The sequence below is a fragment of the Melanotaenia boesemani genome, chromosome 2 (genome assembly GCF_017639745.1).
Source record: "Melanotaenia boesemani isolate fMelBoe1 chromosome 2, fMelBoe1.pri, whole genome shotgun sequence".
In the NCBI taxonomy this organism is placed as follows: domain Eukaryota; kingdom Metazoa; phylum Chordata; class Actinopteri; order Atheriniformes; family Melanotaeniidae; genus Melanotaenia; species Melanotaenia boesemani.
Window position 1 is genome coordinate 8,220,437 of NC_055683.1, and position 14,861 is coordinate 8,235,297.

The following is a 14,861-nucleotide window of genomic DNA, read 5'->3' on the forward strand; positions in this document are numbered from 1 at the left end:
TGTTTCACATGCTGTCTGCAGAGTACATATGTTTTCCGTCTTACACTATTCTTTATGTAAATATATTTATTCAGTGTAGTTTTCAGCTGTACAAAATTAAACATTTTTCACCATTTTTACTATCCTAAGAATATGTGCATTTAATTTCACTCATCCAACATGATTCAGCATAGCTCATTCCCACGTGCTGTTATTGCACAACAGCATTTTTCTAGTTTTTGTTTTTCTTTTTCCAATATTTTTTGTGGCCTACCTGTTCTGATCTACAGTCCTTACTGGTTAGTGGCAATAATACACTACTAAAATGTTGTTTGTTGTCCGCCAATGACACACAAGAAGAAGACAGTGTGGAGGAATACAGAACAAGCTCCTTTAAAAAGGTAATTATGGAAGATTCCGTCAAATATTGACGATACACTCTCCCGTATTTTTACTGACTTTTCTTAGAGTGGGGCTCTACACCCTTCATGAGACCTACATCCACAAAGTAGAGGGGAGGTGGCTTATGGCTTCCTCCTCTTCTTGTGTAAGATATATGGAGAAGTTTTGTCGTGACTTATTGAGTAAACATTAGGTTTGGTTGTGATGAAATTATGTTGCTTTGACCTATATATACTCATCATATACTCGTAGTAATCACACTTGTACTCATTTCCTTTATCCATTTTATTATTGGTAATCCATTTATATTCATGTAGGCGTTCTTGTCTTACACTGATTGCTTGATCTTATAATTAGATTTTTACATTTTATATCCAGATGTCCATTTCTATTGCTTGTGAGAGTTTAATACAAGGTCAGTGTTGCGCATGGACCTCACATAGATAAAAGATAATTAACATATCTTTATTGGATAGGGAATAAACAGGAATCGTCTTACGTCACAGGAGAGGAAATGGGTCCATGAGGGTAAGAGCATCAAGGTCTGACAGGGAGTGAGTGTGGTGCTGGGAAATATAAGGGCTAGTGAGTCCGTAGGAAACAGGTGTGACAGGTTGACTTGATTGGAGTGTGAGGATCAGGGACAGGTGTGGAGGATCAGGGAACTGCAGGTGGAGGATCAGGGAACTGCAGGTGGAGGAGTGGCATGACAGGATGTAACAGTCAGATTGACCTTCTCTCCCCAGGCCTCTGATGGAAAAAAGTACAGGAGACAGAGAACAATAAAAGTTGTCTGAACTTTTATCATCAGAGTTTCTCAACTGACTTCATGCGAGTCGGTCGACAGCTCTCATACTTGTAAGTAATTTTGTCTTAAACTTTGTTCTGCTAAAATAAATTTTGTTATGCTTTTACTCAAACCAGACTCTTTGTAATTTTTCTACTACAGATGCACCAGTTGAAAGGTTAGTGGTACATCTGTATGGATGGGCTGTACTGTCCCATCTTTATTTTCCCAGTCACGTCTTTTTTCAGACATACTGGCCTTTTATCCTAAATTTTCCACATTGTCTTTGTGCTGCTAGGAAGACGTGTGGCGTGTAGACTGAGTAAAATAACTGTAGTTGTTCTTCAGTTAAACCACAAGTCCATGCTGTTCCAGACAAGATGTTTAAGTGTTAACGTTAAACTCGTCTGTTTGTCTAATTCTTTTTTATATGTGGGATCAGGGCCTGTGGTCTGTTTGAAGTAGATGGTGCATTGCGTGTCTTCAGGTAACTTAAAGACAGACATGGAATTTACTATGTGTTTAGTTTTTTTTTCTTTTTCTAAATCTTCTGGAATCCTACTTGGTTTTCCAGGAATAAGGTCCAAGCTATAGTAATAATGTGGTTCATTGCTTCCTTTGACCAACAGGGCTTCATCCAGTCTGACTACTTTCATTTCTACGGTTCCTGGAACTACACCTATTTTTAAATGAAACATGAAATATCGTCCCAGAAGCTTGACGGGACAGTTGGGTGAAAATACTACAGGATCTACATGTATTTTCCAGTGTTAGGGTCAGTTATTTTAAGTGGTTGTGTTAGTTTCTCCTTGTGTAGGTCTCCATTTGCTCAGCGGACCAGAACAGAATATTGTGAGAACTTCAAATCTTTAAGTGTTCTGTTTATTATTGTGTGTGTTTCTGTGTTTTCTGTGTGAATCACACGGTAAAGTTAATATTTGGCCCGAAACCCACAATGTTTTTTTGTGGTTTCTCATCTGCTGAAAAAAGCATCTCTTCTAAGTTAAAATCTTCTAAACCTGCATCACTTCCTGTTTCCCTTTTTGTTCTCTTTAGTCAGGCTTTTTCTGAGTCAGCATAGTCTTGTGACCAGTGTCTAAAATGTCCACAGCTGTAACACCTGTCTCCCTCGGCAGCCTCTCTCCTACTATTTTGCCGTCCACCACGTCCTCTCTGTCCTCGTCCTCTGCCCCTGAACCTGACTCGACCTCGTCCTCTTGCTCCACCTCTCGTAGCTTCTCCATACATAACGTCTTCTACAAAAAAAAAAAAAACAGCCTGGGGTTTCTTACTTTCCTTTTTCTTTCATTCATTACCTTTTCTCCATGTTTAGTATGATCAAGGTAAAACTGTTTTGTTCCTGATGCAAAAATCTATCATGTGTTTTTTACAAATCCTTTGATAGAGGACAAACTACCCACATGAAAGGTATTTTTAACTGCTGGTGATATTCGTCTTCATTCGCTTCCAGAATTAAACCATTATGAGTACAAAGTATTTCCTCCAGTCTCCTGTAGTATTCCTTAAAAACTTTCCTCCTCAGTTTGTTTGGTCTTTTATATGATAGTCGAGTCTATTTAATGAGACCATTTAGTCGTTATGTGTGCAGGGAGGTTTGTCACTCCTAAGGTTTAGCGTGTTTTTTCTTTTAACACCAGGAAATCTTTGTCCATCTCTGGGGCTTTAATCCCTGCTTACATGTACCCAGTAGGGTCCTACAGTTTTCCTTAAACCCCTCTCAACCTCCAAACTGTTTAATCTGTAGCTATTGAACCAGTCTGTCATTTCTTCATTAATTTTTTCAGGTTGTCTTTGTGTCACTCAAGTCCTGATACAGCTTCAGCCACATGTGTCTGTTCATGCTCTAAAAACCATCGTTGTATGTAGTCATACGTTATTCCCTTCACCCTGTCCTGCTCTAGGGTTTGGTACTTCAATCACTGGGTATTCTTCAGTTTCTGTTTCTGGCTCAGTCCTTCACTCTTTAAGAGGGGAGAGCACGCCTACTACTCATATCTAATTCTTTCCAGGCTTTATCTGGTTCTGTCACATTTCTCCAGGTTGTTACACCTGTATCAGGTGGATTGAAGTGTTCAGGTTTGGCTGTGGATGATGAAGGAATTTGTAATTCAGGTGGTAGCTGGGGATAGATCGGATTGTAGGGAGGAGGTTGAGGAGGAAGAGGATCAGGTGGAGGAGGTTGCAGAACCTAGGCTGCTGTGACCTCTGTCTGTATAGGTTGCTGGGAAACTGCTGGGGGAGGATAGAACACTGTATTAAGACCGAAGTCATCCTCTTTTTCCTTGGTTCTGGCTCCTAAAGCCATTTATTTGCTTGTTTTAACTCATGCTTCTTTTTCTTATTGTCTTTTGCTTTTATTTTAATTCCTGTAAGCAGTGTGCATGATGGGATAGTTCCTTTACCAGCAATGTGTCTTTCCATTTCTTTAGATATTTTACTTTATCTGGATCTTTTACATACATACATTCAGTTTTGCTGGTACAGGGACCCATTTTAATTCCTCATGATTTCTCACAACTTACTTCAACTGTTTAAGAGCTTCGTTAACACCGGTGAGGTGTCCTCTCTGTCCACTGCTTCTTTTCTTTCTCTATTTAATTTCATTTAATTTTTTCTCAAACTTAACTTTCTCAAACAAAAATTAACAGCATTTAAAAAAAATTTAAAAATAAACAGATTTATGTATCGTTCTTTACTGCATCACCTGACAGGACACTCAAACTTTTGCAAGATGTTGACATTTTCACATTTATGACTCTCCGCGGCTTCCATAGTTTTAATAACGTGTTTAACGGTGAGGTTCCAGAGACACTACTCGTTTGCTTGCATTATATTAGCGTACCACTAGATGGGAGTAATTCTTTCACACTGGGGCTTTAACTCTTCTACTAGTCGGAATGAGTTAGAAAGATTTGTCCAGCTCTTTGGATCAACTCAGCACTGAATAAAGATGATATTGTGTGATGAAATTGTGATCTTGTAATTAAACAAAGGACTATTATAAAGGAGAAAAAAAAACACTGCCTCTAGCATTACATGACAGCACCTGTGTCCAACTGGACTCACAGCAGTGTAACTACAACTTAGTTATGACGTCCCATCCTCTCTGAATTCTTGCTTGTGTTGTTCTTAGATGTAAGTCGTCTGCCAAATGACTGTAGAATAGTAGAATAGAATAGAACCAGAAGGAGGTTTTGATGGTCGATACACTGTAATGTATAAGACTGGTGGCTGCTAGAAACAAAGGTGATGCTCAAATGAAGAAACATTATCTAGTGATACTTGCTGCAGTCCATCCAGCTCCATCAGCTTTCCTTCCTCCCCCAGTAGAGAATAAAACATGATCAGCAGCCTCATTTATAAACATTGTGTACACAGAAAACAGGGCTTGAAAATGGTGTTCGTCGCTTTCTGTCCAAAGGTTGTGATTTATAAAAACAAACTTGTTGGGAGAATGTTTGCACCTGTACGCAAACTCTGAACGTTGCACACAAACATTTTGGAGACGGAAGAAACTGACAGCACATAATGTGAGATGGTGAATTTAAGCCACATTCATGTTGTGCACTTAACCATCATGTCAAACTTGTAGATCCTCGTAATCATAAACACGAGGCCTGCAATGTTATAGATGTGATCCTAGATGAAGCCATACAGTCCATAAGAACTCTTTTAAGAGTTACAGCACAGTAGCTTCATATGTACATCTTCAAATGTTATAGTAATGGCACTTATTGGTACTTTAATTGTGACAAGGTGTGTAGTAATTGTTGTAATTACTAAGTAAACATATAAACACTGTTGTGACTTTCGTGCGTAAGGCTTCACAACGAATATGCTGCCACTGCTAGAAGATTTTACCAATGACAGGATCAAGATGGAGAGTTTTTGGAGAGCACAAAGATTTCCTGGCTAATGACTGGCTTAAATGCAGATTTAGTTTCCTTAGAACAGGGCTCTTAGATCTGTGTGTTGTGTGCTTAGATCGACCAGCCTGAACCGTGCAATCCTGTAACATCTGCAGCTGTTTATCGGGTTTCTGCCAACCGGCTCTTTCCTGCAGGAATTAGCCGACATGAAGGCTGATATGTGTTTGATAAGATCAAACTTCTGTCCTTAGGTCTGGAATCTATCTCTGCCATCCCTGAGCCCAATAAAACCAGCCGTTTTTAAATGGCATTATTAAAGAGACTAATCCATACAATAAGTTTCCTGACACTGTGGGAGAACAGGCCAACATCAAAAGGGCAAAATTTCCAAAATGTAATCAGTGTAATTGACAACACTCACATTGCTATAACAGCTCAGTGAGAACAAATTTGCTAAGTGAACCATGAAAATGTAAAGTAGTGGCCCGGTGGCCCCGAGTCAATACCTGACTCCTTCATCCTGATGTACAGCAGTGTAGAGGATAGACTGCAGCAGACGTTGTGTGTGATGGCTGGCTCCTTTGTAAATAAATACACATCGTACTAACAATTGAAACCTGATAAGAATTATTTTAATATAACTTGCAGGTGACATTGGCCAGCGGCGATGGCTCCTCACTCCATTTGCAAACCCGCAGAACATAGAGGAGGTGCACTAATGTGGTCCATGCTCGGGCCCCTTTCTCAAAAAACCAGTGGAGGTGCAAAATAATCACAGCATGTGGTGTCCTGCACAACGTTGCACTGAGTAATGCGTTCCTCCTCCACCTGACCCCCCCTCACCATGAGGACCCTGATGCACGGCCCCTTCCCCAACATAGAGTTTTAACGAGGAGCAAGACTGCATGAAGCTGTCATCCAGTTTGTTTGATTAGCTAAAGATTTCAGATAAAACCCGACATCATTTAAAGGATTTGTTGCAGTTCATCCTGGACTTACTTCACTGCACTGATTGTGTCTCTTTAGGTTGCAGGACGGCATCCGTCAGCATCCGGCCACTTTCAGGTGCGCCATGTGTCCAGGGTACACTTGTGCTCTGGCCGGTCATCCCTGCAGCTGTTTGTTCATTTGTGAATCCACTGGGACCCCAAAATAAAATGTTTCTGCGAGCTTCCACCTCACAAGCAAGCACCTCAACTTCAGTCTCAATGGATTCAATTCTTCAATTCTCAATTCTTTTCTTCTCAGTTGCCATGATTAAGATTTAAATGCTATAGATCAGCTGGCTTATTTATAAAGATAAAATATTTTGCATTGACCTTTTATGGTAGAATGTGGGTGTGTAGGGAGAAGGATAAAAGCCAATTTCACCTGCAACTTCCAGGAAGAGGGTGATGGTTAATAAAGGGGAAATTACTTCCATCTGGGGCGTACACCTGCTTTTAAAGATTTGAATATTGAATCTGATGTAAAACTCCAGATGGAGGAAAGGGGGTGCTAGACTCCCCGTTCTCCTCCATCTGGGACCAGTTCAAGCTGAAAGTCTCTTTAGTTCAAGTTTCCAACTTGTAGAAACGTGTTGTTGAAATTAACTCTTTAACACAATAAACTCGTTTTAAGGACAAAGATGACAAACAAATAAAAACTAGAGTTTAAGAACTGGTTCTGAATTCCAGCTGAGAGACTGGAACCAGGACTAAAGGTTTTTAGAGCTTCAGATTCAGATCCAGGATCAGGTTTCTGTCTCTTTGTGGAAACTTCCAGCAGTTCTGAGCAGTTCCACTTCACAAATTGTCTTGTGTCAGATTTCTAACTGGCTCAGCAAAAAACATCTCTGGGTTTATTTTCACTTCCTCTCAGGTCGTCGTGGTGAAGCTGAATTTCTCCGTGAAATCCTCCATCTGAAGGTAAAACTGAACCCGTTTTTATTTGGTTTAATTAATCAGACTGAGGGTCCAGAACAATCCAGAACCAGGACGGAGGAGAAGTGGTCCAAAAGAAAAACAGAGGAGGACATGAGGGAACAAAGACCAGAACTATCTGAGACCAGGAAGCTGTGAACGAGGAGACACAAAGCAGAAGTTTAAAAGATATAAAACTTATTATAAAACTTATTAAGAGCAACAAAGTGACCGGAAATGAGCAACTAAACGTGTGAAACCTTGAAAGTAAGTCATGTCTACATATTTCTATATAATGTTTCATTATTTGAAAAGATGAAGTGTTTATTTTAATGTTTGTGATCCGACTTCTTTATTTTTTTACTTGTCCAGCATGGTGGTAATAGAAGGATGGTCTGGCTGCTGTGTTGTGCTGAAAAACTTTGTTTTGCCAAGAAGAGCTTTATGAGTATAAAGCTCCTCTTGATAATCTCGTTTTTTATTTCATTGTGTATTTAAATATACAGTTTTATCTTATTTATTGGAATTGTGGGATTAATGGAATCTTGCTGGTCTTCTTCTTGGTCTTATGTAGGTCTCCTTCCCTCATCTGGCCTTATAATAATTAATGAATAAAGATAAATGATATCATATAAATAAGTAAAAGTGAATAAATCAAAGTAAATAAATAAATAAAACAAACTGATCAGATAAAAAGAAATAAAATATATAAAGGCCAGAAGAGGTTTGATGCAACACACAACAAGGTTTTCAGAGGTCTTCTGCTTTCCAGGGGAGCCGAGCTCCTCGTAGCTCCCCGTAATTTCAACCATGGAAATATTTGACTTTTTCCTGCTGAACTTCGTCACACCTGCAGTTTGATGCTGGAACCGCTGATTGAACCACATTCATCTGCTGTTTGACACTAAACCCTCATTTTATTTCTGTCTTTATTCCAGTTTCCAGGAGATTACCAGTAAAGCTTCTCTGTAGAACTGGTCTCCGCTCTGATCTGAACACTTTCACCTTCTTTGAGTCAAACTGCTGCAGGAAGATTTTCAGTGAAACAGCTGAAATGAAAATTGATCCTAAATGTGGAAAAAAGCTTCAGTGTGAGCAGCTGTGATGGAGCAGATAATCCACCTGTAGAGGTGAAGATGATAATAATAATAATAATAATACATTTTATTTGTTGGCGCCTTTCTAGACACTCAAGGTCACCTTCCAGGATAAAACACAAGAATAAAACAAATCAATAAATACATTCATAAATTAAAAAGGATTCATAAAAAATAATAAAAGCAGTGTGAAATATTACAGAGAGTATGCCAGTTTGAACAGATGTGTTTTGAGTTTGGATTTGAACAGTTGTATTGAATCAGAGTTATGGAGGTCTAGGGGGAGTGAGTTCCAGAGATGAGGAGCAGAGCAGCTGAAAGCTCTGCTCCCCATGGTAACAAGGCGGGCTGGGGGGACGATGAGGTGGATGGAGGAGGAGGATCTGAGGGAACGGACTGGTATGGAGACATGGAGGAGATCGGAAAGGTAGGGAGGAGCGAAGTGATGGATGGCCTTGTAAGTGAACAGCAGGATTTTGTAGTGGATGCGGTAGGTGACGGGAAGCCAGTGGAGCTGCTGCAGAACAGGGGTAATGTGATGGGTGGAGGCGGTTCTTGTGATGACCCGGGCTGCTGCATTCTGAACCAGTTGAAGTCTATGAACAGTTTTTTGGGGAAGACCGAACAGAAGGGAGTTACAGTAGTCGAGACGGGAGGTGACAAGACTGTGAACGAGTATGGCGGCGGTGTGAGGGGTGAGGGAGGGGCGGAGGCGGTTGATATTGCGAAGGTGAAAATATGCTGACCGGGTTATGTTATTGATATGTGATGTGAAAGACAGTGCTGTCAAGGATGACACCCAGACTCTTTACCTGAGGGGAGGGGGAAATGGAAGAATCATCAATGGGAATGGAGAAACTGTCAGATTTAGAGAGAGTGGATTTGGTGCCTACTAGTAAAATTTCTGTTTTGCTGCTGTTTAGTTTAAGAAAATTTGAGGTGAACCAGGATTTAATCTCTTGAAGACAATCTGTGAGGGAAGATGGTGGGAGGGCAGAGTTCGGCTTGGTGGAGAGGTAGAGCTGGGTGAAGATGAGGAGCGGCTGACAGGAAGCAGGTTAACGGATCAGAACCTACAGTGTGTGATTCTGCAGCTCCTTCAGTCAGACTTTCCATCCAAACTGGAATCACTTCATTTTTCCTTCTTTAACTTCATCCTTTAGTTTCTGTTTCTGACAGAAAATGTCAAACTTTTTTTCCTGCTTCCTGTTTTAAATCTTCATCTGATTTAGTTTCGCTTTCTGTTCATGGTAATAAAAGGAGGAGAAATGTTTCCTCTTTTGAGGCTGGTCTGCAGCTCCATCCCTCCATCTGGTGTCCTGATAGAAGTCCAGCAGCTGAAGGCAGCTTCCTCTTCCTCACTGCTGTCTGACTGCATCCATCTGACTCTGATATGAAGCAGAAACTCAGAGCCAATCAGAGGAGGAGCAGCAGATGATGGAAAGGAGGATTTCAGTTGATGTTCAGATGAATGATGTGTGTTTCCTCTGCAGGTGAAGGTAGAAAGTGTGTGTGAGCTGATGTGAATCCAGCATCATGGATCAGGACAGAGAGGAGGGAGTCCCTCCCTCTAAAACCACTCAGAGGTGAGATGTCCAATCTCTAACTGTCCATGACTCTTCTTCATGTCAGAGATCACAACTCACATCACCAAACATCTGGATTCACAGGAACCAGCCTGGACCTGGACCTGGACCTGAACCAGTACCAGAACCAAAACCTGGACCTGGATTACTGCCAGAACCAGAATCTGAACCTGAACCAGAACTAGAATCTGGACCTGGACCCAGCTGTGTCTCCATGAAGAGCGACCAGTCGCTACAAGGTTTAGTTCATTTCCATCAAAGTCGTGGAACTAACAGACAGTAAGTATTTGTCAGTATTAAAATGTAAAAGTCGAAGCTGAACTCTCAGAATCAGGTTTTACTGTGAATCTTTGCTGCTGCATCATCTGATCTGATTCATCACATCTGAACATCCTGCATCCTCCAATAACTCTAGAAGCACAAACAGCTGCAGTTTGATCCTAAATCCAGTCACATCAGTCTGAATTCATCTGGTTCAGTTCTTTCAAACTCAGCTGTGTTTCAAAGCTTCATGTTTCCAGTGTGTGAGGGAGCCTCCTCCTTACTGGTCATACTGGATGTTACATACGAGTCCGTCTCCTCTGAAGTCCACTGATCACATGGAACGTGGAGCTGACACACTTTCTTCACACAGTCTTTGCAGCTGCAGCTGTCTGTGATGCAGCAGATTAAAGTTCAGCTCCAAGGTCTTCATCAGCTGGAGAAAGTCCAGTCAGTTCAGAGATCATTAGCTGTGGAAGCTGCCACACATCTGGTGGCTCTCTTCCCTGAAAACAGCTGAGCAGCTTCCTCAGATCAGCTGTGTAACTAAAGTCTTTCAGTTTCGTCTCCTCCTGGTCCATAAGCCAACGATCAAAGCAGAGACACATCAGCTTCATCAGCTGGGATCTGTTGCAGCTTTCAGGAGAAGATGTGGACATGAAACCAGGCTGGATGAAGAAAGAAGAACATGTTGGTGTCTGAATGAGCTGCTGCTGCTTTTCTGGAATATTCTGGGACATCAGTAAGACTCTGTTGGAGCTTCTAACATCTATGACTTCTAACAGAGTGAACTGCTTCTGAGATGAAGTCCTAACTTTCCTCCTCCATGGTTCCACCTCCAATAAGCAGCTGCAGCTCCTGGTTTCTGGATCTCTGACCAGACAGCTGGCTGCAGAATCTCTGCAAGAAATCAGGAGGGAATGTTGCAGGAATTTGTCTTCTCACCTGCATCCAGAACATTTCTGGAACATTTCAAGGCTGCAGTTCATGTGTGAAAACAGCTTCATTGAACAGCATTAAAGTTCACGTCCAAAGTCAGAAATCTGTGTTTTCTATTTATTTTAGTTCAGCAGAACTTTCCATCAAAATGAGCTCAATCACTTTCCAATGATTCATTCTCTCCACATAGATCTGTTTACATCATCCTGTTAAAGTTCTTTTCTTTCTTTTTAATTCCACTGTGATGGGTATTTTTCTATCATAAAATAAGTCACATAGAACTCAGAGTGAAGTCAGCTTCATCGCGATGGGGAGAGACAGTGGTTCAGCACTCAGAGAGTGTCTGGTGTCAACTCCGAAGTCTCAACCCCAGCGCAGCCTCTTTATTGAGCAGCTATCACACTTCAGTAGAGCAAGTAAAGTTCTCGCAAAGTTCAAACAGGGAAACACATCAGCATACAACACTTTATGACCCTTATCACACAGAGCTGTGACCACCACATCCTATCCTCTGCAGGGTGGGTGAGACCGCAAATCATTACCCATCCTTAAGGGAGAAACTTTAAACTGTCAACTCCTGCTTTCTCTAACATTTCCCTCCTGTTTGACATTTAAAGTTATCAATTCCAAGCATAAACCAAACATAAATCAAAAACATGAATCAAAAATATGTGAAGAAATGCAAATATAAAACAAAGTCCACTTTTCAAAGCATCAGACTGTATCACTTGTCTTCACATTTTCAATACAGGCATCATAACAGTGAACATTACAGACCTGTGTCTGTACCATCAACTAGGAGTGGAGTATACTCCCGTGACAACATAAGTTGTTGCGCATAAGCATGTGAAATTGCTCGAGAAATCATGGATTTAAGACATGGAATCACACAAGAAATCAGAATGCAAAACAGAATTAATACTGATAGGAATGGAGCACACACCCTTAATATCACAGTCCACCATGGTCCACTAGTAAGCCATGACCAGAAACCCCACTCAGGGGGTGGCACACGATCTGCAGCTATACTGTCCCTGAGATTCTGCAGGCCAGCCATTGCCTGCGCCACATCTCCATTAAGCAAAACATATGGCATCACAGTGGGTCATGGCTCGTGCATACAGGTCAGGTTGGCTGGATGACTTTGGTATGACTGAGCAAACATAGCAGTCGGTCTGGTTCTTCAAGGCGGCCAACATTTTGGCATACGCATACCAGAGGTTGACGTCCTGTAGCTCCAAGGGGTTATGGTCTTTCCACAGGTGTGCATGATGGTGCACATACCTCTTGATCATTGTTTCCGGTAGCGGTGCAGGGTAGAACCATCTGTAGATTGTTGGCCACAGCAAGAATAATGCAAAGGACAAGGTGGTGAGACATGCTACAGTCACAGCGCACGCGTAGGTCCAGCAGCAGTGAAGCCTTAGTCTACGTCTCTGCAGATCCTCCATTTGTGCTGGTTTCTGAGTTAAAGGTGCTGCTTAAGGTGAAATGGGATCCGTTGGTTTCTTCACTGGCGTTAATACGAATTATCACTAAAAGATAATCCCTATTTGTAGCCAGAGGCTGTGGGTTTTAATCACAGCCCTCCTTCCCCCACTCACAGCAGCCTTACTTTGCACTCAGAAGTTTGCAGTGACTGAGATGTATCCAGCTGGGTCTTTCCGCTATCTTGACTGCCGTAGGCCGTAGACTTGGTAAGGCCCCTCCCACCGTGGGCTGGACCAGGTTTTGCGCTTGATGACTTTAATGAAGACCCAGTCTCCTGGTTTCACCAGCTCAGGAAGGTCCTGTAAGGGAATACAATCGGAGGGCAATAAACTTGCATTGATTACATCTTTTTGCTGCAGAACTTTCCTCATGTAGTCTGCTAAAGTGTTTTCATCATTAGCATGCTGTAAGTCTTTAGAAAACACTGGTACACAGCAAAATCGCCAGTGTCAAATTAACTCTGAGAGTGTTAATTCTAACACTACAAAAGTGTTTATATGTGTCCACTCTTTTTAGTGTTAAATCAACACTTTTGAAAGTGTAAAATTTTTAACACCCTTCCAGAGTTAATCAGAGTTATCCAGAGTGTTGATAAAACTCTACATTAGTGTCAGTGTTACAAAAACACTACCAGATTACACTGGAGTGCAAAATATTACACTCAACTGGTGTAATGCAATTAACTCTGATAGTGTAGAATGTTGTAGGCAATTAATCCCCCTCTTGCCACTTTAACGATCTACTTACAAACCTTTAAACAGTGCAAATTGTACACAAATATATATTTTTTTATTTTTAAAAAAACAGGTACACCAATAAAATGAGAACATGTTTTAGCATGGAATAAAAACACTGTATGGCACAATGCATATTTGTTCAGAGTGATATGCAAACTGCTGATCATAAGGTTTGTAGTACACAAGATCATCTACACAGACCAGGGTGAATCCATTTGTTTTTTCCTCAATAGTAAAGGCATTTAGGTGGTCATCAAAATACAATGTAGATACTTTACAAGTTAGAAGGTAAGCATTGTCATCTCTAACAATTATACCTGTGATCCTGTTGAATAAAGGCATCTCATTGTCAACACCAGTGCATACATACATTCCAACCTGGTACTCTGTGCCATAGCTTTTGACCCAGGAAGTTGTAGAAACAAAATAAGATGCGTCAAACATTTCATTCAGTGCCTCACTGCCCTCTAAGCTGCTGGCCAAGACTTCACTGATGGAGCCAAACTGTAATCTTTTAAAGTAGAAGTTTTCAAAATGAAAAGCCAACTGATTCTGATGTTTCTTTACAAGAGTTTTTGTGATGTTTTTGAAGTTCTTCACAGACTTTTTGAAGAAATTGTGTTTTCCTTCAAACCTCATGCACCACATGTGTATAAGTGGCCCAATTTTCCGAATGCAACTTGGGTAATGGATCATTAGGTGGTGCTTTGGAATAAGATTTCGTTCTGGAAAGAGTGATTTAAAAAGTGTGTGATGGTCCAAAATCAGATTCTTCAAATAGCAAGTCATACCTGGGTTACAATAGGTGCAAACACAATATTTACAATTTGTATAAGGAGAAGTAACAAGTTCCAGCAGTCGTCGTCCCTGCTAACTATGTCTCCAAACATTAATGGGGTGTTTCGTAAAAGGCACCAACACTGAATAGCATTAAGACCAAGATCTTTGCTATTGTCATCTAATTTTAACACACATGGTCTGTTTTTTCTCTGGGTGAACCCATAATTAAAGCTCATAATTCTCTCCAACAATGAATTTGAGGATATGAAGTTCTTAATCAAGTACTGAAACAAAAGTTATAACTCATACTGCACCACTCCTTCCAACAGATCATGCATGATGTCAACAGCAAAATTGTTTGAAGTATGGTACAGCTGAAGGGAATTGAGCACACAAGTTCTTTTGACTCCAAATACTGAGGGCAGAGAAGGATTTTCTTGAATGGCACTGCAATGTTGTGAATGAAGATCTTTTGAACGTAAAGTTAAGCCTTGATGATCCTCACTAAAAACAGACTGTAACTGTGTTTTATCAGTTAAACAAAAGCGACAGCAATAATTAGCACTAAATGATTCAACAAACCCAAAGAGACCATGTAAAGCTAAGTTGTCACCAGTAACCTGAAATATTGAGCCTTTCACAGGTGAAGCTGAAAACGGCAGCTGCATTCCTTCTGTCTCTAATATCTTTAGATCATCAAGAAGTGGCTTCAGAATAGGATCAAATCCATATTTTTTTAGGTCATCTGCATGAAAGAGGGCAACAAGATGAATGTTCATCAACACAGAATTCAGCTTTGGTGGCAAATTTCTCAAAACAAAATAAATACATCCAAGTTTGTGTATACCTCTTTTTGAGCCTAAAGGGTTGGCAGTTTCAAAATCATCATAGTATAGCTGGATCTGAAGAGCATATTCTTGCTGTGAAAATAAAATGTGATTCTTGAAGTAAGAACCATCATTAACATCCGTATAGATCCCATCCTGGTGTGGTTTTGCAGTTTTAAAACTG